At 41.0% G+C, this 24,270-nt stretch overlaps 1 pseudogene; it reads left to right on the top strand.

Annotated features, from left to right (window-relative positions):
- The first annotated feature begins 5,167 nt into the window (after positions 1-5,167).
- Positions 5,168-8,816, top strand: LOC137769141 (large ribosomal subunit protein eL6 pseudogene; annotated as a pseudogene).
- Positions 8,817-24,270: the final 15,454 nt, after the last annotated feature.

Genomic DNA, 24,270 nt, shown 5'->3' with positions numbered 1-24,270 from the left:
AGAAATCAGAAAAATGAAAATTCCAATCCCTTCTGCATTGAGGTTGAAGGCTACTAGAACCACTCTGATAACTTAAGACAGTTCAAATTATAATAATTCTTCAAGAAAAGGACATCAAGGGGCCTACCCAGCAGTCATTCACTGGGCACAGGGAAGAGCACCAAACATAGGTCTGTCCAGTTAGTGTGCACACACCCAACCCACAAAGATTGGCTCAGAGCTGCCTAATGAGAGTCAGCACCAAACTGTTGAAACTGTTGGATCAGAGACCCTCTTTTTCCTCTGGGGTTGCCAAACTGTTAGGCAGTAAGTCTGGGGATTCTGGTGGCCATTGCCCCAGAGAGAAGAGTGTGGCAGAGAATAACACCAACACTGAAGAAAACTCAGGCAAGAAAGGACAGAGAGGGACTTCCCTGGTGGCACAGTGGTTAAGAATCTGCCTGCCAATGCAGGGGACACGGGTTCGAGCTTTGGTCCGGGAAGATTCCACATGCTGTGGAGCAACTAAGCCCGTGCACCGCAACTACTGAGCCTGCGCTCTAGAGCCCATGAGCCACAACTACTGAGCCCGTGTGCCGCAACTACTGAAGCCTGCGCACCTAGAGCCTGTGCTCTGCAACAAGAGAAGCCACCACAATAAGAAGCCCTCACACCGCAATGAAGAGTAGACCCCGCTCGCCACAACTAGAGAAAAGCCCATGCACAGCAACAAAGACCCAACGCAGCCAAAAATAATAAATTAATATTAATTAATTTTAAAAAAAGAAAGGACAGAGATAGACTCCTGATAACATTGTCTGAATCTAGCAGAGCCTGAAGTTCAATATCCTTGAACTTGAGCAGAGTTTCTGTCCCTTGCAACTGAAAGAGTCTTGACTGATGGAATTCTACCTGCAAACCAACACGTTGCTCTGGTCTAGGATGTTTAAGTAACCATCTACTCTAGCAGTTTCTCTCGAGATAGACAGAACTTCCAGGCCTACAGCTTTGCCAGCCCCTCTGGGATTCTACTGATAAAATTTTTCCTAACAAATCACTGCTTTAGCATAGCACTCATCACTGCTTATTTGCCTTCATTCTTTCCTCTGTGAGCTCCCTGAATATATACTCTTTAAAACAGTTTTCTTGATTGCCAGGCAAAGCAGCTGGCTTACAGGTACTCAATCTGCAAACAGCATTTAAATGAAAAATAACAAATTTGGGTCAGATTAGTTTGATGAATGAAAGAAAAAAAGGAGAGGAGGAAAAGGCACGCTGGAAGGTAATAACTCACAAAGGTGAGCTCCTAAAGTCAGGTAAACCTTCACTCGACTCCAGAATATTTCTAACTGAATCCCAACTCCTACTAACAGCTTCAGCATTTTTCTTTTCTTTGAAAAATCCATTATGGAGGAGGGGGTGCCAGAGAATGACAATTGAGATGGTGACTCCCACATAAGTCAGCTTCCTCTTCCCCAAATTAGTTTCCAGAAACTCTGCCACATCATTCACTGAGAACCTCCTGGCTTCCAACTCAAAGGAAAGTCTCAGACGTCTCGGGCACAGACAACAGCAGCCCTCCTTTGGTTGCTTTCAACTATAAACAGCTTCCTGCCAGAGCGCTCACCAACCCGGAACTCATGGAAAAGAATTACTACAGAACCCAGGAAAGAGCTGGAAGCGTACCCGGCACAGGGTTTGTCACTCATATCTCTTATTAAATGTGCCTCTTGCCTCCTAAGGAGTCTATCGGAATCCCTGGGCACAGCTGTGGTCACGGACACTCCATCCAACAACTGGACCCGAGAAGTGACCCATCTTTCTGACATCAAGAGACCTGCCATGGAGGAAAAACAGAAACGGCACAGATGGAGCTGCCTTTTCAAATCCTTGTGAATGTCATGAGATTAGCAGCTTTCCTCTGAGTCGGCCTCAAAGACTTCCTTTACAATTGTTCATAAGCTAGCTCAGGGATAGGCAGTGAAATTCACTCAAATAAAAACATAACCTCAAACATCCAAAACAGCTGGTGGAAATTGTGACTGTTTTAGAGGAGCGGACTTATCTAGCTGAGTCAAAACAAGTGTGAGCGCTTCAAACAGGCACGAGATCAGAAACAAAATTAGGTGTTTATTGAGTGCTGTCCTTCTTGATTTTTTTTTTCCTCCCTTGCCAGACGTGAGTCTCCACTTTAGCTTCATCCTGACAAGGAATAAAACCCTTTATGATATCAGAATTGACATTTTCGGAAATTTATTTTCAAGTAATTTTTTTCTAATTATAAAAGTAGTACATGTTCTTGGGAGAAAATTTAGGAAACACAGAAAAACCACAAATCAGAAAATAAAAATCACCTGTTATCACATTGCTACTCTTTCCGTTTTGTTCCTTTTTGACTTTGGTTTTTCATACACATACATACACCACGTAACTTTAAATATATATTTAAATATATATAATCATTATTAAAATGACTCCTTTTGATCCTACATTATAACCATTTCCCCAAGTCACTGATAAATTCTTTCACACATATTTATGCCTGCGTATGAACACCATAAATTACTGAGCTAATGCCAATTGTAGACATTTAGGGTACTTCTAATTCCACGCTATTGTAAACAGTGCTGTGAAGAATATCCTTGTTGATAAATCTTTGCACACGTTCATACTTAGAAAACTTACTTTCTCTTTCAGGGCACTAAAATTCAGGATGTAAAAGGGATGGTAATTGGCACTGAAGGAGTGTAGCCCCTTTCTCCCTGCGAGTTTCTGCCAACTGTCTTCTTTTGCATATTTTCAGACAAGTTAGCTACTTTTAGAACTTGTAGGCCTTCCTGGTCTCATAGAAGCCTTGTTTTCAGTCAAGTTAATGATCTCTCCAGTTTGCAGTGCAGAAACATCGAAATAACTGTTTCTTAAACGTATGGCAAGAAATGAAGGCAAGTAAATATTAGAAAAGATTACTAACATTATTAGGAAAAAGAAAGTAGAGAAAAGTAATTCCATCAAAAGAGGTTATCAGACTGATTAGACTGGGCTCCTCAAAACCTTGTCTTCCAGAAAACTCTCAAATGTAGATGATTTGTAGCAGGTTTTACAACAGAAGGGAACTAGCTAAAATTTTCCACTTTCTTATTTTTCCTATTTTCTAATCGCAAGAGTGAAATGAAACATTCCTAAGGAGAAGGCTCTTAACTGGCATTATTATCTCTCATTTGAGATTTACTGCCAACATCGAACAACAATTGCTTCTGTATTGGCACAACCCATTCAGTCACTCACCATTGGGGGATGAATCACTCCCCGTGAAAAATCATTCCAGAATTTGGATAACAGAGAAGTTTGCCTCCAGCCAAAAGCTCAACAAATGCTGGCAAAATTTAGGAAAATCATTATCATGAAAGGCTGCCATGCTTTCAAGAGCATCTCTTAGTATTTACTGCACTCTACGACCTCTAAAAAAAAGTGCAAGCAACTTCATGCACACACACAGCCCCTGCCAGTTTCACTTAAAAGTCTCATTCTCATCACCACTGAGTGGAATTAAAAACAGTTGGTCAAGCTCCACTAATCGACAGCTGCTTGCAATTAGATGAAGCATTTAGAGCCATTCTCTTAACTACCTTCCCAACTGCCTAAGCATTCAGCAAGAGCAATACACCGTGATAATTTGCCAGAATGTTTAACTTATCTCCATCTCTAGTGGTTTCTATACCTTCCTTATTTTCTCCAGTCTTCCCACACACTGTCTGACTCTTCCAGTTCCTCTTGTTAAATTAGGGGTATACAGAGAAGAGATTATACAAAACCAGGTCGAGCTGCTTTGTGCTAAGATGGAAAATTCTACCCAGGCAACTATTAGAGAGCAGAGTAAGTCTTGATGTTTCTCAAAGAGAAGAGAAAAGACGCCCTTTTTCCTCTTTTTTTTTTTTTTTTTAAAACAATGAACCGGAAAGTTCACTGTAATTTTTCTCATCAAGGATGATGAAGAAAAATAACAGTTCCTGGGCTTTTGTAAGCTCTTTCCAATTCTCGTAACTCATAAACATTAATTTTGGAGTAGGGAGAAAATGCACAGATCACTTTATTCAATTTTTTCCTCTACAAACTGGGCATTAAGAGTCGAGATGCTTTTCCCGAGATCACAGAAAAAAGTGGCAGAGCATGGCCCGAATCCAACTCCCTGACTCTCAGTCAGTCCAGATGGCTTTCTGCTACTTCAGCTCCCTTTGCTAAAGAGAAAGTCTTCCAACTCTTCTAGAAGGAGGCAGGGGCCAGCACGGCTACACCACTTGCCCAGTTCCAAGGGGCAGAGCAGCTGTCCTCCCAAACCTCTCTAGCCAGGAACCCACCCTGGGGCTTAAAGTAGAAAAAAAACAAAACAAAACAGAGATGATATGGCTTCACCTGTGCAATCATCCTTCCCACTCCCCCACCTAAATAAGGACCCCACAAACTTAACCACATTCAAGGTCACATAACCACGTTTCTTCTCTGTCTCACGCTCCCTGATGCTGATTGCCATCCCACACTCACCTGACCTGTTGTGTGGTAAAGGGGGCAGGAGGCGAATGCAGGGGATATTGGAGGAAGGGAGGAGAGAAGAAGCCAGAGAGACGAAGGGCAATCAGAAGGGAGCAGTTACCTACTCAAAATTCAAGAAGCGGAGTGAGAGTCGAGACAAGAATGGGAGCCCTCACGCCCCGGACTGCAGGTCCACAGCCCTGGCTTTTCCTATCTCTGCTCTTCTAGAAGCTAATCCCCTTTCTTCCAGAAATCTCCTTCCCACATCCCCACCTAGTCCACTCCTCCAGACAGTCATGGAATCTTCCTTCTGTAACTGAGGACAATTCACTCATATTTAACTCATTAAATATAAGTTAATATTTAATTAATTCATATTAAACTCATATTAATTCACTCATATTAAACTCCTATTTCCATTATACTTACAGCAGAGAGTTATCCTTATACTTTTTCTGCTTCAAAGTCTTTCTGTTGATCATTTTATGTTCTCTGTTTTATATAGATAGATTCCTGTTACATATAGAAAGTTAGATATAGATATATAAGTAAAGATAGAGATATAAAGAGAGATTGAGATAAATTTTTTTAAAGTTTTTCTGTGGCCATAAATGTTCTAAGTGTCAAAAAATACTATTCTGGCTCTTTCCCATCTTGCAAGATGGTGGATGAAAAAAACAGAGAAGCTGGACATAAGGAGAAGAAACCTGAAGCCAAGAAGGCTGATGCCAGGGCAAGGTTAAGAAGCGTAACCTCAAGGCCAAAGCACCTCAGAAGGGGAAACCCCACCACAACCAAAACCCCATCCTAGTCAGCGGAATTGGCAGCTTTATCCCCATCTGCTATGTGTTCCAGCAAGGCCATGGCGAAGAGGAAGTCATCGGCAGCTACATTTAAGGTTGAAAAGAAAGAGACATTCTTGCTGCTGACACAAAACCACTTGGGGGGGTGACAGAAATGGTGGGACCCGAGTAGATCAGCTTCACAGAATGCCTAGATACTGTTCTACTGAAGAGGTGCCTTGAAAGCTGTTGAGCCACAAAAGAAAACCTTTCCGTCAGATGTAAGGAAGCTGCGAGCTAGCATCACTCCCAGCACCGTTCTGAGCAACCTCACTGGGTACCACAGAGGCACGGCGGTGGTTTTCCTGAAGCAGCTGAGCAGTTTCGTGCTGCTTGTGACTGGACCTCTCATCCTCAATCGAGTTCCTCTGCTAGAACACACCAGAAATTTGTCATCTCCACCAAAATTGGTGAGTGGTGCGGAAATCCCAAAACATCTCCCTGAGGCTTATTTCAGGAAGAAGAAGCTTTGTAAAGCCCAGACACCAGGAAGGTAAGACCTTCGACGCAGAGAAAGGGAAATCCAAGCTCACAGAGCAGAGCAAGGTTGACCTGAGAGCCCTGGACTCACAAACTCTGCGAAGAAATCAAAGCTGTTCCTCAGCTCTAGGGCTACCTCTGTTCTGTGTTTTCTCTCACAAATTGGTGTTCTAAATTTCCTACAAAGAACCTAATTAAATAACTGATACGTTTCCCAAAAAAATATAATTCTGGTTGGTGTAGGTATTACGTTTATCACAAGTATAAAGCTGGTCAACATAACATAATTATAAATTGTGTAGATAATTATTAAATACATACAATGTATCAGAAATGAATCTCTCAGTGAATTCAATGACCCTGTTTTGTATCCCAATTAACTCATGTATCTATGATTTGATAGTACTTAATGATAAATTATGACAGTTTTCAGAGTCGATTCTTTTTCTAATTTTTCATTTTTATAGAGGTGTTTGTTTTATCCACCTAAATAAATAGAGGAAAGGAAAGTTTTGTTATAGCAATGACACTAAACGCTAGTCTCCTTTCCAGTTGTACATCAAAATAACAAAGTGATCCTTCATCAAAAATAATTTTTAGTGCCCTGCCGCTGACAGCTTACTTAGGGCCGCCTTCAATTTTGTTGAAAGCCGAGAACTAGAGACCAACTGCCTTGAGAACAGATTTTGTTTTTATTCCACGATGAGAGTCTTTTACTTTTTCAACACCAAGGTTTTTTGAGGTCTTTTTTTTTTTTTTTTTGAGTTTTTTAATTGAGTTATGTTATCTTTTTCAGTTATATTTTGAGTTATTCCTTGTTTTATCCCCCAAGTGATTTTTACACCCTAGGACAAGATACCCTAGCAAGATTCACTAGGAGATAAGTTTGCCTTTATTCATAAAGAGGTAGAAAAGGTAAATAAGCACTACCAAAATACTGGCCCTTGGGTAGATCCATTTTAGGAGAGCACAAAGGAAGATGATTCTCTTAACAGTACATGTGCCCGCGTACCCCTTAGAAGTCTTCATGCTATCCAGGAATGTGCACATCCCAGTTTGAATGTCACTGGACTAAAGACCCCACATGATCTAGTCCCTACCTACTTTCCAGTCTCTATTCAAATCCTTCTCTTGCTCATGTTTTTAGTTCCTCTGGTTTATTGATGTGATGTTCCTGCTGCCTGAAAGCTATTTTCTCAGACATCATCTCTGACTATCCAATATATAATAGGTTTCCCGGTTTCTCTCTCTCTCTCATAGTTCTCTTCTCTTTCCTAACGCTTAATCACAAACTGCCATCAGATATTTATTTGTATTTATTTAAGTAGCCCGCTAGACCAGTGTCTAATGTGGTCCCCTACCAGAATCTTTAGCATCAATTGAGAACTGGATAGAAATGCAAATTCCCAGGCCCCACCCCAGACGCAATGAATGAGAAACTCTGAAGCAATCTGTATGTTATTAAGTCTTCCAGGTATTTCTGATGCTGCTAAAGTTTGAGAACCACTGTACTGGGTCATAATCTCCATGAAGAAAGAGCCTATGTCAGTTTTCTTCATCACTATATACCCAGGACTTTGCCCAGTGGCTGGCACATAAGAAATGCTCCATAAATATACACTGTTGAATAAACTCAAATAAGACAAAAGCTTGCCCACAATAAGAAATACATTGATTAAATATACGGAAATAGGGACTTCCCTGGTGGCGCACTAGTTAAGAATCCGCCTGCCAATGCAGGGGACACGGGTTCGAGCCCCGGTCCGGGTAGATCCCACATGCCGCGGAGCAACTAAGCCCGGGCGCCACAACTGCTGAGCCTGCGCTCTAGAGCCCGCGAGCCACAACTGCTGAGCCCACGTGCCACAACTACTGAAGCCCGCGTGCCTAGAGCCCGTGCTCCACAACAAGAGAAGCCACCGCAATGAGAAGCCCGCGCACCGCAACGAAGAGTAGCCCCCGCTCGCCACAACTAGAGAAAGCCCGTGCGCGGCAACGAAGACCCAACGCAGCCCAAAATAAATAAATAAATAAATATTTTAACATATATATATACGGAAATATATACACACACACATATATATGTATATGTGTGTGTGTGTGTGTGTGTGTGTGTATATATATATATATATATATATATATATATATATATATACACACATTTCACAAAATAATACCCTTACTACGTGCCATGGACTCCAAACATTCTCCATTCTATTCTATTTGTTTTATTTATTTTCCTCCTTTCTTTCTGGTAAGAGGACCCCCAAATTTATTTCATACTCTGCTAATGGGTCTTATGTGTAGTTTGAAAACCCTAGTCACTAAGGCTGTTCTAAAGAAATCCACACTTATGGCCTTGTTACTCTTTTAATCTGGAATTCCCTTCCCTCCCATCTCCTCACACCCAAGTCGCACTGATTCTTCAAGGCCCACCTCTCAGAGTGGACTTCTCTGTTGTGAAGGTAATCTTTCCCTCTTTTAAATTCCCACCATATTTTCTATGCACTCAGCTTATGCCTTTTCTTACTTGTTTCTTTTAATATACTGTTTATGGAGTATCGCTTTTCCTATTAAAGTTAATCCTTCAGAGCAGAATCCATATCTGATTCATCTTTGGACTCTTCACAGCATTTAGCATATAAATTCAAATAATGTTTCCTAAGTAAACTAGATTTTCAAGGTTCCAGGGCAAAATATTTCTAAAGGAAGTAGGATTTCAATGGGTGGCTGAGAGCTGGAGGGCAGGTGAGAAAAAAGGAACCATATGGGCAAAGTGCCCGCGACAGAAAAGGAAGGCACATGCAGGCTGTGTTATGTGTGTCGTGGAGGAAAGGCGGGAAAGGCGGGTGGGGTCAGACGGCAGAGCAGACTTTTCTGCAAGGAGAGGAGAACCATCACGGGTCTATGGCTGGTTTTTGCTTTTTTGCTTTTAAACGACAATTTTGGTGGCAAGATGTAAGCGGTATAAGGGTGCAGAGGCTATGAACATGTGCCATTCGGATCTCCTGCATATTCCAGCACATTCAGCGGCCCCCAGTTGCTGCCTCTGTGGGTCCACCACCGTGTTCATGCTGGGGACACTATTTCCTGGCTGCCCCAACCAATCACTGGGGGAAGTAGCACTGACCCTTTCCTGTGAGACACGGGACTCCTTCGACTTTGGCTCAAGGACTCCCACTACTTGGGCGCAACTCTTTGAAAACAACTCACTGCAGCGTGAGCCTTCCCATGCCGTCTCCTCCTCTCTTCCAGCCAGATCTGCACTGCAGGGTGACGTTCTCCCCACCACCCCTGCCTCCTCACCTTAATCCTTCCCAAGCATTTCCCCTAAAATATCTCCTACACTGCTAATCCTGTCTTGGTGGCCACTTCTCTGGGGATATGAACCAACTGCAGAGGAGGAGATAAGATCAGAAATGAGGTAAGAGGCAAAGAAGTAAGATGGACATGCCTGGGCATTAAAATACACATATGCCTGAAAATATACCTACGTGTTCATTAATGTATACATACAGATATTGAATTACAATAGACACTCAAACTTACTGAAATTACCAAAACTGAAGGAAGGAAGAGTTCACCTAGGAAGCCACTGTTAGGAAAAAAGGCAGATCTTTCATCAAACCGCATTTCTTAGTCGGCATAAATCCGTCTAAGGTCAGATAACACGAGACAATCTTTCACAAAATGTAAGATGTCCTGCTGACCAGAACTCCCTCGCGCTATCACGTGCTGCCAGAGAAGCTTGGACCACAAAATACAAGCAGATGTCAACACTTTCACCTTCCACTTTCTAAATATCGCTGATTGGGCCAAGTTTCATTTCACTTATTGGGCCACTTTCCATGTTAGGGGAGAAGGGTTGAGAAAGGGCGGAAGAAAGCGTTAGGATTCAAGTTTCATATCTGCTAAAGTAAACTGATGTTGCTTACTGCTGGGTTTCAAGAGAAAAGCTTCCCTAAATGAGCCAACAGTTGTTCAGAGGAACACGTAGACTGGGGGTAGGCAAATGTTTTCTGTAAAGGGCCAGATAGTAAATATTTTTGCTTCTATGGGTCATGAGGTCTCTGCTGCAACTACTACTCTGCCGTTACAGCCCAAAAGCAGCCATTGACAATACAGAAATCACCGTGTGGCTGCATTCCAATAAAACTTTATTTACAAAAACAGACAGTGGGCCAGATTTGGCCCATGGACCATCATTTGCCAACCCCTGATATAGAGCACTAGCACTGCTTCCCCAAAATACCCTCTTCTGGTTTGGATGTGGAGGCTCTACCTGCTTTCTAATCTTTTATCTACTTACTACAAAAAGCACACAATTAAAATCTAGTTGAAAGTGATCAGCTATATTAAACACCAATGCTAATAAGGGAAATGGCCATGAAACAAGCTCTGGCCTGGAGGAAAGGAGGCAAAATAGTCATCAGACTTCAACCTGAAGTTACTTTTATCTACCGGACCATTGGTTCTCAAAGTGTGGTCCTTGCACCAACAGTACCAGCTGTGCCAGGGAAACTGTTAGAAGTAAAAAATTCCTGAGCCCTGTCCCAGACCTATTGAATCAGAATATATGAGTGGGACCCAGTGTTTTCACAAGCCCTCCAAGTTATTCTGATGCAAGGTCAAGCTCGAGAAGCATGGAGCTATGTCTGAAGCTGCCTGTGCCTCAAATTCTCCAGCAGCAAAGTAAGAATGTTGAAATCTTGTTATTTTCCCCTATCACTAAGGTCACAAAGAGATTGCCAAGACCTGGCTGATACACACTTAAAGTGGTTCACTTACCTGAAGCCTATTAGTGCTTAAGTCAAAATACATGTTCTTTTCTTTTTCTTTGAATTTGGATCATCTGCCATTTAGAAGAAAAGATTATTCAGTTCTAAATCAAGTATATATTCATAAAGATTTTCTTCAGCTTGATTTGTATATTGATCAATAGTGTCCCTAGAATTGTAGAGATAAGATATATAACTTGTAATGGGGATCAGAACCCATTGGCCAAAGCCAAGATTTGTGTACCACAGGTGTGTGGAATTAGGTAATACCCAAACCCCACCCAAGTACCTCTTTGCAGCCCTCACTTATGTGGGGACCAAGGAGAATCCTGGGGGAAATCTCAAGCCTATCTACGACTGGGCATCAGATATCAGAGACCTATCTGGGAGGCTTGGTGGGGTACACGGGGAATGGAAATGAAGAATGAGAGGGGAACCGAAGCCAGATTTCAAGTCTCCCCCTTCCCCACATGCACACACACACCAAAATAAAATTAACCATTACTAATGGAAAGTCATCTGACCAACTGGATATGGCCTTTGGAGCCTAAACAGCTGAGCAGAGTCAGGTGCTGGGTGCGGCATGGCGTATGAGCGATTTCCCCGCAGCTCTCCTAGAGGCACACGTGCACCTAGGGATACACAGTGCCTGGGTTCACTAGGCTTGTACATGGATAAGGCAGGCTCACTAGGGGACTTCCCTGGTGGTCCAGTGGTTAAGACTCTGTGCTTCCACTGCAAGGGGGCATGGGTTCTATTCCCACACACCATGCAACCAAAAATAATAACTAAAATTAAAAACTTTATAAAAGCTCAGTAAGTTCTATAATGTTCCAAGTTCTATAATGTTCCATGGGTCCGAGAGATTCGATCCCTGGTCGGGGAACTAAGACCTGGGCAGCCAAAAAAATAAGTAAAAAATTTTAAAAAAGCAGGCTCACTAAGTTCTATAATGTTCCAAGTTCTCTAATGAGGCACTGGTAGCACAGCAGAGGCCAGGAGTTTTGCAGTCAGGAGCACCACAAGAGCTTTTATTAGGCACCTTTTGGGGACTTCCTCAACACCTGTGGAAGTCTATGCGAGGTCCTGGAGTTCCCAAGTGAGCCAGCTGGAGGCTGGATGCAGCAAGATTCTGGTAACCATGTTAATGTAGTTTCATGGTACCCATAAGATGGTGAGGCTGGGGGACGTCTGACACCCTTTGTGTCCTGTATCAGATACGCCCTGCCTCACCTTTCATTTATTCCAACAATCACTACAGTGACTGGTTTTGCACAGACTCCAACAAGCCTCACCCTGGTGTAACCCAAAGGGCCACTACTCAAGCAAGCCTCTTGCCTCCCACCCCGGGGCTTCTCTGTTGAGACTGGGGAGAGGGGCAATTAATATGCATGGGGTGAAGCTTTGACCAGTGGGGATAGGAACTGATTAGTGAATATTTCCATCCGCTTCCCACCACCACCACCACCACCACCAAATGGAAGGCTCTGAAACCCATTTCATTCAGCTCATCAGGAAGACGTGGGGGATCAAGTAACCAGTCGCCCACAGTTGCGGTTGACTCTATACAGCAGGCTTGTTTTGGGTCTCCCACCTTCTTTGCTTTGCAACCCTGTCCATTCCTGGTGATTCCTGGATCACACTCCCCACATGAATATTTGCACTTGAACCTATGGTTCAGCCTCTCCTTTCTGAGGAGTCCAGGCTAAGACAGGAATGTTTCATTTTCACGTGACTTAGAAGTAATAATACATTTGTGGTCAATATAGGACTTGTAGATCTTTCAAGACAAACAAACGGTACTATTTTCTATTTTATATGATTTACAATAGTGTAATAATTTCATCACATTCCTCTAGCAAAGATATATTTAATAATGCTCATCTATTTCCTTAGATGCCTAATCTTGCATTTCCAACGTACAACGTACAGTGTGAGCCTTCCCATGCCGTCTCCTCCTTTCTTCCAGCCAGATCTGCACTGCAGGGTGACGTTCTCCCCACCACCCCTGCCTCCTTTTTTAAAAAAAGCTAAATATAACCACAGGCCAGAACTCTAAGAATTCATTAAACAATACTCTAGTGACCTGAAACAGCAGTATCAAACAAGTTGCGAAACAGACTCAAGATAGATGATGAGAAGAAATATAAGCGGAAAGAAGACACAAAAACAACAGTCTTAGTTTCAGCAAAGAGAATGGGCAACTGAAGACTCCCCTTCTACAGCTACAATGCTAAGTCATCATTTTCTAAAAACCAAGGGTGAAAATGTCTTCACTCATATTTAATTTCCTAGCCTAGCCTGCCCCTCCCTCACACCACCCGCATCCTCCCACTAAGGGACTTTTGCTTCTCTGAACTGGTGGTTGCTGCTTTATTCTGTTTTCTGTTTCAGGCTTTAAAACTCTCAAAGATCATTTAGATTGCAGGCAAAATTCAAGGAGAATACTTTTATTAAGGGACAGAAAATAAAGTAAATGCAGCTAAGATTTTCAAAATAATCTATAGGTTAAAACACTTCAATACTTATTTAAAAAACAAATTCTTGGAATATGAAGGGTTGAGGATAGGGAGAAATTCCCATTTCAGATACTCTTTAATCCAAAATGGAAAAGGATGCGGGTATGGATTGATTTTTCCACCTGTGGTATCAATTTTAATGTCTTGGACATCAGTGTAAAAATAACCTTCCTTCTTTGTCATAGCTGGCACATGGACCACCTCACAGATCTCCTCAAAGATCCCTAATGCTGCTGGGCACCCCATACTATCAACCTTCAATCCTCTGCTGTCTCTGCCCAAGACCTCTCCAGGTGTGAATCAGTTTTAATTCCGGAAAATATTCTTCTGGAATAATTCTTCTTCAAAGATAAAACCTTTAAGTGCTATTAAACATACCCCTCGGGACTTTTGTCACCATTAGGACAAATTCTCAACCCTTGCAGCTCTCAGGGATTGCATCCCTAAGGATAGCGTAGGCTGGCCATCTGATCCTTTGGCCTTGAACAACCTTGTTTTGATGACATGGCATTTTGATCACAGTGATGTGATCACCCTATAAAAAAGTACCACTTTGATATTTTTTCAATAAAAGGATCAATTAATTTACTGAATAAATGATTTTGTTGAACTCAAGTCACATGAACACTTCTTTCAAACTCACCTTCTCTGCCCTCACAAATGTCTCTAATAGTAACCCAGGACCCACACAGATGTGCTAGGGAAGGAAACCTCAGCTCATTTGATTTTTCCCAGCAAAATGAAATGGCCAAAGTAAATAAACCACCTACATAATCAAAAGAACACATAATATTATATTTCTCAGCTCTCAAATGTGGCTATGTTCTGGCTAACAAAATATAAACATTATAAATATTTCAGTTTTTTCCTAAGTTTATCTATAAATACAATATGATCCCCATAAAATTCCTTCATTTTTTTTTCCCTAGAGCTAGACAAATTGATTATAAAATTATTGGTTCTTCTGGGACAGGTCATTAAAAGAAGCGTTTATCCCTTTCCTCCTTCCTACTGTTAAAAGAGAGATGGCTGAAGCTTCAGCAGCATCTCAGGCCATGCGAGGTCTTGCAGATGAATGCCACATGCTAGGAGGGTGGACCGGAAAGACAGAAAGAGCTTCAGCAACTGATGATGTTAGAACCACCATACCAACAGTGAACTCCTACATTCAACCTTCTTTTACCAGAGGAAACAAACTCTTTTTAAACACATTAAGCTACCCTGTTGGTTTTTTATTAACTTTAGCTAAACCTAGTTCTACCCGATACAATATACCATTGGCCAAGTAGCCAGCTGGTAGCACACATGATTCAAAATAAGTTCATCGTTTCTGATATCCAAAACTCACTTTGAAATGCATCTTCCCACCCCCACAAAATAATAAGATGTAATGATAAATGGATAGAGGAATGGAGAGAGGTAGATAGATACACGATAAAGTAAATGTAGCAAAATACTAATGTAGAATATAGATGGTGGGTATAGGCACATTCACTATATAATTCCTTCAACAATTCATAATAAAATGCTGAAAATCCTATTGACAAGCCATCAGCACCATTTATTATGTTTTTAAAAGATATCCCTCGTAAGGAGGAGTTTTGTAGCTTCTTTTCTCTCACGAACAAGGCCCCTTCTCTTCCTGTTCTATAAACACTATTGTGGCCTTAAAGTCTTAAAAAATAGAACTGGAAGTACTGCCAATGGGACAAACTGGGTGCAAGTAAAAATTTTAAAGGCTGTATAAACAGAAATCCATCTGGAAACATGTTATCTCCATCAGCACAGTAAAAGCTAGAACAGAATTTCCTGATATAGATGTACTGCTTGACTCTCTGCAGATCCCACTGGGTACAAGAGACAGGCCTCTTGCTCTTTAATTTAAAAGTAACTTTCACTCATAGAACGAGGCTAAGAATGTTAGAATTCCAACTCAGCTGAGCTCAGCGCTGGGCAACATCCTTTTCTTCCCCTGTTAACTGTCCCTTCTCTTTCCCCATCATCACAGGGACATGACTAAGGAGATAGAATTTCAGCTTGGTCTTCTGATCAACTTGAAGCATTTCTGTTGACAGAGTAACAATTGTGGTGTTGGATCTTTTCCCATTGGTCTGTATTCTAAGCAAAGCAAGATTGGAAATGACCGCTGAACAATTCCTGGCAAGAATTCTAAAGTTTGCGGAAGCATTTCCTGCAAACTGTCAATATAGAAGAAAAAGTCTTTTCCTATTCTCCAAGATGCAGTAAGAATAGTAAGAATGTGAATCGGGGTTGCTGAAAACAATGCCAAAACACTGATTTGGACTATCATGTCTACTAAAAGAATCTATTCATTGGGACTAAAATGCCTTCAGAAAACGGTACAAATTTAATCCCAGAGAATTTAGCTTGGAACTCATCCAACGGTATTCATTTATTATATTTATTGAGGGATATGAGAGTAGACACTGAGCAAACTGAAGAACATAGATTCACATTGTAATCCCATAGAGTCACTTGCTTATGACTTACTGAAAATTTCTGCTTCTGAATCAACATTTTCCAAATTTGATCTCATCTCAGAAAGGATGCTCTTACAAAGCCTGGAGAAAACATAGTCAGCTGTGTTTAAATTATTCAGGGATGAAAAAGAATACAATTTACATATATATTTAATTTTGGTAGAAAATCACCCACAGTACATGGTGTTTTATAGCATGGTCTTCTGGGAGAGAAACAAAGGATGGAGAAGTCAAGACATTATAGACATTGTCAGTATAAGGCAGAATATTAAGCACTTTACATGGATTATCACCCCTGATCCTCAGAAAATCTTTTAAGACAGGGATGGTTATTCTTCCCATTTTATAGATGAAGAAACAGAGGCTTAGAAATGTTTACCCAAGGTCACCTGTCAGTAAGTGGTGGAGCCTACACTGGGACCCAAGTCTGTCCGATGCCAGAGTCTGGTTTCTTAACTGTCATCTGGTATTGCTGTGACCTTTGAAAGTCAAGTGTCCCACAGAACACTCAGTGAGAGAGTGAGGGAGGAGGAGGGGATTGTGAGGAGGAGGAGGAGGGATGAAGGGAGGGAGGAAGAGAAAAATCTGTCTAACATATAGGTTGGGAATATTGTAAAAGAAGCATTTAGAGGTTACAGATACGAAGTATTTCACATCAAATCTGGATGATTTCTTTGTTTCTTGCTTACTTTTTCATTCTTCATTTCTTCCTTGTTTCATTTCTTCTGGTAAAATTTTTTAAAAAAGAGGAGCAAGTACTTATATCTTAATCAACTGTGAAATTGATTCCTTGTAAACTACCTCTTCCTCCCGTCCACTTTTTCCAAATATTTATTAAACACCACTGTGTGCCAGACCCTGTCATTTATATTCTAACTTCACTATAAAATAAATCCAATTTAATTTACTTCTATTAATTAAGAGGAAAAAATATTTTAATTCTTGACACAGACTAAGACCATGAGGCACTAAGCCAAAAGGCAACAAACGAACTGTCAGAATATTAAAAGTGTTGACATGAAAGAATTGGATGAAGCCTCATGTTCATGAACCAGACTACTTTCTATGACCTTCACCATGAAAGACATGCAACCACTACTGATATTAAGGCCACTTGAGAAGGGCATTTTGTGGGAAGGAAAACAGATAAAGAGAGTGGATAGGAACCAGAGAACCAATGACCGTAGATGAGAAAAATTGAGAATACCTCATTTTCACTTTGTTTATGGCCTGGTGGCTCTGTGAGTTATGAGAAAATAGTCAAAACCTTGTCTATCTTGTTCACCATTGTATCCACAGCACTTGGCACCCTACCAGGAATACAGTAGGCACTCAATTTTAAAAATTGGTTAAATAGATAAATTAGTTAATGAATAAGCCGGAAAATAACAAAGAAGCAGTGACTCTGATAAACAACAAGGTCCTACTGTATAGCCCAGGGAACTATATTCAATATTCTATATTCAATTTCCATAATGGAAAAAAATATTAAAAAGAATGTATATATATATATATGTATAACTGAATCACTGTGCTGTACAGCAGAAATTAACACAACATTGTAAATACTTCAATTAAATAAATAAATAAATGAAGCAGTAACTTTATTGTCTCTGTTATATGACACAAAAGGAATAGCCATTCATCCAAAAAATGTTGACATCTCTATATCCAATTTATGTACATCCAGAAATCTCTGACAGCCTAGAAAATCTATTATGAATCCATATCTCACAGTAACCACAATTAAAAACCACAGTAATTTATAATTCTAATATAAGATACAGTCATAGATAAGAGATATAGAAAGGCAGCACATGGAGGGAATTACTCACTTCCTTACTTCTAAACCTGTTTGGTTTCATAAAGAGATTTAGTAATCCTCAAGATATGTCATACCCCTGAGGGAAACTTCCTCTTGGAAAGATCACCTTGTTGGTTTCTGTTAAATGACCCCATCGACCACTGCCTTCCAAGCATCCTGAATCAAGAAATGATTGTGAAATGTGGGGAAATCTTATTTAGTTCAAATCATAAGGCCCTAAAGCCCTCACCAATAGTCACTGATATTTAGTATGATCAAGTGTAATTGGGAAAGCAAATATTCTGCTCAGTTTTCCTCATTGATGTCACCTGTTTCTCTTCCTACCTCAACCTAAGGGGGTCTTATTTAATAGAGTCATAATAGTTCAGTGTAAAAAAGAATTAGAACACATCAAAATGACAATATATTTTAGTAGTCATTTTTATTCAAGCCTTTTTTTTTTTAAATTTATTTATTATTTATTTTTGGCTGTGTTGGGTCTTTGTTTCTGTGCGAGGGCTTTCTCCAGTTGCGGCAAGCGGGAGCCACTCTTCATCGCGGTGCCCTCTCACTATTGCGGCCTCTCTTGTTGCGGAGCATAGGCTCCAGACGCGCAGGCTCAGTAATTGTGGCTCACGGGCCTAGTTGCTCCGCGGCATGTGGGATCTTCCCAGACCAGGGCTCGAACCCGTGTCCCCTGCATTGGCAGGCAGATTCTCAACCACTGCGCCACCAGGGAAGCCCTATTCAAGCCTTTTGAGTCCCTCAGCACACATTTGTTCCCTGTCTTAACAACAATCCTCAGAAGCCATTGAGAGTAATCGCCCTGGAGCCACTCTGTCACAACTAGAGAAAAGTCAAGATATGACCCAAAGGAGCAAAAGAAGAGCAAGGCTCAATGGAAGTGAGAAAGCACATCTGAAAGGGACACAGAGTAGAGGAACCTGGCATGGAACACAGGGTCCCTGAGAAAAATAAATGGACGAGCAGAGCTAAAATGGGTTATAAAGAATTTGAGTCTTGATGTGGTGATAACAGAGAATAATAGTACCCAGATAAAACATGAAGAAAGCGGTGTATAGATGCATAAGAGAAAAAAAGGAAGCAAAGAGACAAATTAAATACAATGTCAGAGTAATCCAAACTTAGGTGATGGAGACCTTGGCTAGAGCTGTGGTCATAGAAAAGTCAAGAAGGGACCAGATTAAAGGCTCACCAGACTGTGTGTCCTTGGAGTTGCATGTTTCTGGCACCACCATGCACAACACATTTATGTTGAATGAATGGAATGGAGAATGAGAAGGTGAAGAAGAAGAAAAGTGACAGGCTCGGTAGCTATAGGATGGCTCTAAGTATTTACTTCAAAGGATAAGAAAAGGAGAAGTACCTGTGACAAGTTAGAGAAGCATAGCACTTGGCCATGGGATTGGTGTAACAGTGGGAACTCCAAGTGGAGCTGCCCAACATGCAGTCAGCAATACGGGAAAATTCAGGCCATGACAGAATTAGGACTGGAGATGGAAGTTTAGAGGTGCGATCTAATGGCTGGCAAGTAAGTGAGATCATAAGAGAGGAGCTGAGGACAAGGAGCAGAGCTTTAGGTACATTAGGAAAGGGAACTAACAAAGGGGACTGAGAAGAAAAAGCCAAAAAAAAAAAAAAAAAAAAGGAGAAGAACTAAGAAGATGTCGTTTCATGATTTCGGTGGAGAAAGCTTCAAGGAATGGTTTGTGGCATAATGAGGACTCAGACCCGAGGGTGTGGGACGCTGAACCCAAGCCCTGGCTCTGCCAGAAGCTTACTTTGTGACCTGGGGCAAATGTCCAAACCTGCACGGCCTCCATGTCATAATCTGCAAGTGGTCTCTGGGGGTTATGCCAGTTCTCAGGTTCCCTGGAATTCTGAGGACTAAAGGTGTCAGAGATCAGGACGGATGAAATGAGGAAAAGAGAGTGGTAATTAATCTCAAAGCAAAAGTGTCTCCATTAAGGGCAGAAACCAACAGGCAAGGACTGAGAAGAAAAGAACAGATAGGACTTCAAGACTCTGCAAACAAATACACGTGCCCAAAAAAGCAGTAAGGTCAAAGGGAGATTTGTTTTGATGATAGGAGAGACTAGAGTTTGTTGAAGCCAAGGAGAAGAGAGATTAAAGGCAAAATTTTGAGACAAGGTCATAGAAAAGATGAGGAAGAATGGGATCCAAAGTATAAATAGATTAAAATGAAAGAACATTTTTGTTCCTGGGGTGCTAAGGAGAATGGTGTCGTATAAGTACTATGAGGGCAAAATTTTTGGAATAGAGACTATTTATACCTAGAGCTGAGTGTCTTTACAACATAATCGAAAAAGGAGGCAAATCTTTGTACTAGTTATCTTTTGCAGTATTACAAATTACCCCAAAACCTGTGCTTTAAAACAACAAAAATTATAGTTGATAAGAGGCAGGAATCCAGAAACATCTCAGCTTGGTTGTTATGGCTCAGGCTCTCTCATGAGACATGTAGTCGTAATGTTTGCCTGGGCTGCAATCATCTGAAGACTTGACTGGGCTGGAAAATCCACTTCTGAGACGGCTAACTCACATGGTTGTTGGCTGGAGGCCTCAGTTCCTTGTCACGTGTACCTTTTCTCATGCCATGTCACCTGACTTCCCCCCAGAGCATGTGATACAAGAGAGTAACCAACATGGAAGCTGCAATGTCTTTTATGACCTAGTCTCCGAAGTGACAGTCACTTCTACCATATTCTGTTCATTAGAAAAGAGTTACTGGGACTTCTCTGGTGGTCCAGTGGTTAAGAATCCACCTTGTAATGCAGGGGACACGGGTTTGATCCCTGGTTGGGGAACTAGGATCCCATGTGCCACGGGGCAACTAAGCCCGCACACCACAACTAGAGAGCCTGTGTGCTGCAACTACAGAGCCCACGTGCTCTGGAGCCCATGCGCCACAACTACAGAAGCCCACATGCTCTGGAGCCTGTGCACCATAACTACTGAGCCCGCAAGCCACAACGAGAGAGAAGCCTACACACCACAACTAGAGAGAAGCCCACGCACCACAACAAAAGATCCTGTGTGCAACAACTAAGACCCGATGCAGCCAAAAAACAAATAAATAGATATATATGTTTGTGTTTTTTTTAAAAGAAAAGAGTTACTAAGTCCAGCTCACTCTCAAGGGAAGGGGAATTAGGCTCCACCTCTTGAAGGGAGGAGTATAAATTACTTGTGGGCAAATTTTAAAACCACCACAGTCTTCAAAGTCCATGTGGATTAGGAGGAGGATTGGCAATTTAGAAAACAGTAGCTGTGAAATATCCATTGAAGGGGTATTCTAGGGGTTATTTAGTGTAGATTAAAAGGTTCCCAAAAAGGTTACACTAATGCTACAATAACAACAAAATGGCCTTTTACAAAGAGTAAAAATAATGATATGACTTTATACCAGGAAGAACGCTATTGTTATCAGACAGAGTAAAAGCTCAAAAAGAACCCATTAAAGGTCATAAAAGGTAAGAAACTAAAACCACACCAGATACACCAGACACACTTGTCCTCTCTAGAGTTAGGGAGGAAACACTGATGCAGGCACAAGATCTGGCACATGGCTATGCTCACTGCAGTGGTCAACAAACTCCAATTTGGGCCCTTATCCAATTGGGTAGGAAAGTTCCTGGGCTGTTTGCCTCAGTGCTCTCAGTTCCACTGAATTAATTATCCCCTGAAAGCAATTTAGAGCAAGAATCATGTTGTTATTATTATTGTTGTTGTTTATTTTAGTATCCCCAATGTTAGTGTAACATCTGCAGGAAGAAAAGCATAGAGAACACATAAATATCTATTTGATGAAAAGATGTCTGGATGGATGGATAGCTGGATGGATGGATGGATAGATGGATGGATGAAACTAGTTCAAATAGAGAAGCCAGTGTATGTTATTTCCCTTTATGCACTTCGAATGCTTAGATTTTAATGGGACAAGAAGGTATTGAACTCATTTCTTCTTAAACTTGGAAATATTGGTAGTTTACAAAGGATCATATAGCACACCATGTGGTAGCCAAATATACATTCTAATATAGGAAACAATTAGCAAATGTATTAAGGGTGCTATTATGTTGAATAATTAACAAAGTTATTTGTTAAATTTTTAGTTTTTTTCTTGGCTTTTTGTTTCGCTTTGTTTTTCTTTTGTTTTGTTTTGTTTTTGTTTTTGTTTTTTGGCTGCACTGGGTCTTCGTTACTGCGCGTGGGCTTTCTCCAGTTGTGGCGAGCAGGGACTACTCTTCATTGCGGTGCGCAGGCTTCTCATTGCGGCGGCTTCTCTTGTTGCGGAGCACGGGCTCCAGGCGCACAGGCTTCAGCAGTTGTGGCTCATGGGCTCTGAGCGCAGGCTCAGTAGTTGTGGTGCACGGGCTTAGTTGCTCCACAGCATGTGGGATCTTCCCAGACCGGGGCTCGGACCCGTGTTCCCTGCATTGACAGGTGGATTCTTAACCACTGCACAACCAGGGAAGCCCCTTCGTGTATTTTTTAATTGAATGATTTATTTATCTTTAATTTTCTTCTGTCTGTCACTATTATTTAATGATAAATGTGTACAATAGATATGCTTGAACTTAACATATTTTCAAAAAGGAGGAACACAGACTCAATTAAAACTTCCTTAATCTAATTATTTTTAAGGTTATCTATCTTACTTTAATTAAAACCTGATTTAAAACCCATGTTTATCAAAAATAAATACATAAACAAGAAAACCAGTTAGAATACTAGCTAAATTCTTCCCAATTACAGATAGCTCAGGTGCATATTTTGACACATAAGAGATATTATTTCTCCCTTTTCATAAAAATAAAATAAAATTATATCATCATAAGCATATATTTAATTTTGTTGAGGATCTGTTGTAAATAAATTGGATATTGTACTGGAAATAAAGAGCATATGAATGTCTTTATCTGGGTGAAAAAAATAGAAATAACTGTTTGGTGGAGAGCTAAAAGAGTTTTTCAGATCCATTTTTAACATGGCTATAACTTTTCTGCACATTTTAGTGTATAATGTAGAACAACGTTAAGTTAAATAAGATTAAAAGCAAGTGGGATGTTTGTTGCTTGTTTTAGTATTAACTTTATTGTACCCTTATTCTAACTCAATATTATACTCGTGTTTGAAACTTATGATACACATGGAAATGTATAATGTATCACATAATGAAATATGAAATGTATATAAATGGGAATTATGTAGGGTGGTGTAAATATCAACATGTCAAATGGTCTTAAGAAAGAAATGCATATTCTGCTCTGAACTTTTATAGAAAATGATTTAATTTTCTACTTTTATACAAATCAACTTCAATCATTTCTAAACACTAGGAAATGAAACGTATTCTTTATAATGGAAGGGGGAAAGAGTTAAAGCTTGAAGAAATTTGAATAAAAATTCATCTCCTAGACGCTTCTAAGTAATTCCTCAAAGTGGCAAACGGTGAAATAGAAGGAAAGAATATTACCTGCTCACTATGAGCAAGAATGGGCTGACAACTGTGACTGTTTTCATAAGTGGACACTGATTTCATTGGACTTCTCTAGTAAATATCAGACATCCTAACAAAAACACCAGGGTATAATAAACAACTCTAAATCCATTCCCAAGGCCTACAACATGAGCAAGGATCCAGAGACTTCAGGTCCTGGCCCTACTTCGAGACAGCCAGGGAGAAATTCCCCATGCCCACGGTGTTAGTATCTGGGTATCTGTTGGCGGAAGCAGGGATTACATTCAGTGGTGTGCTGGAGTCAGATCTACAGTCTCTCAAGAGCCAACCGTGTGTGTGTGTACCTCTTCCCAACTCCACATTCAGGGATGCTGTACTGGTAGCTTGAAATGGGCCATGTGGGAATATTTATACCACAAAAGTTGGTAAACCCTACAAATCAGGGCTTTTTATCCAGAGAGCCAGCTGTTGAACATTTATAGGCATTCCACTGATTGATCACAAGTCAACACGTCCCTACAGAAAAGCCAGTGAGCAGTGCTTGTGCCACAGCTCCCCAGTGCAGTGATCCTGGGAAGCTTATCTTCTTCAATTCCCAAATTTCCCGTAGATATCAACTCCTTTGTGAAAACACATTAGGCTATAACTATGAATTACTTCATCTAAATGTCTGAGTTATTGACTGTGCTGATCCCATTGTCAAAGTCAATAAAATGTCACTGGATTCAAATTTTGAGTCCTTAGCAGCAGAGAGACAGAAAAGTATAAGATGTGACTGTCCCACACAGTACCTAGAATTACTTTACTTTCCATCAATGTTTATTGAAATGAATTGCCCAGACAATCGCAGTTATATATGAAAGAGAATGAAAGAGAAGTAAGCAGCATGGGATGAAAATAGAGGAAGAGATGACGACTAACAACCCAGGGGCACCGGTTGCATCAGCTGGGATGTGCATTCCTAAAGACCCCATTCCAGACTATAGATTGAAACAGATGGCCTGACTCCTTTCCATTCTGTTTCTCTAAGCTGGCAGTAACAGTAAAGATGACTGTACTTGGTAAATTCATTTCCCCTCCCGATCTGCTCTCCACCTCTCTTCACCCTGCTCTGTGTCCCAGGAATTGACCATAGACTGCATCAATTAAGGCTCCCTTGTCATCTGGCTCCAGGGAAGGAAAGTGGGGAGGAGAGGGAGATCAGAGCCTTTTGCCCCAGTTCTTTTCCTCCACCAAAAGGTGGCTGCATCCCTCCACCAAGGATCACAGCTCTTGTCGGGCAGCCCCTCCTTCAAGGTCCCCAATTCCAGTTCCAAAACCCCACCCTTCCATTG

Source organism: Eschrichtius robustus, chromosome 9 (assembly GCF_028021215.1).
Source record: "Eschrichtius robustus isolate mEscRob2 chromosome 9, mEscRob2.pri, whole genome shotgun sequence".
NCBI lineage: Eukaryota > Metazoa > Chordata > Mammalia > Artiodactyla > Eschrichtiidae > Eschrichtius > Eschrichtius robustus.
This window is presented reverse-complemented; position numbering and strand designations above follow the sequence as displayed.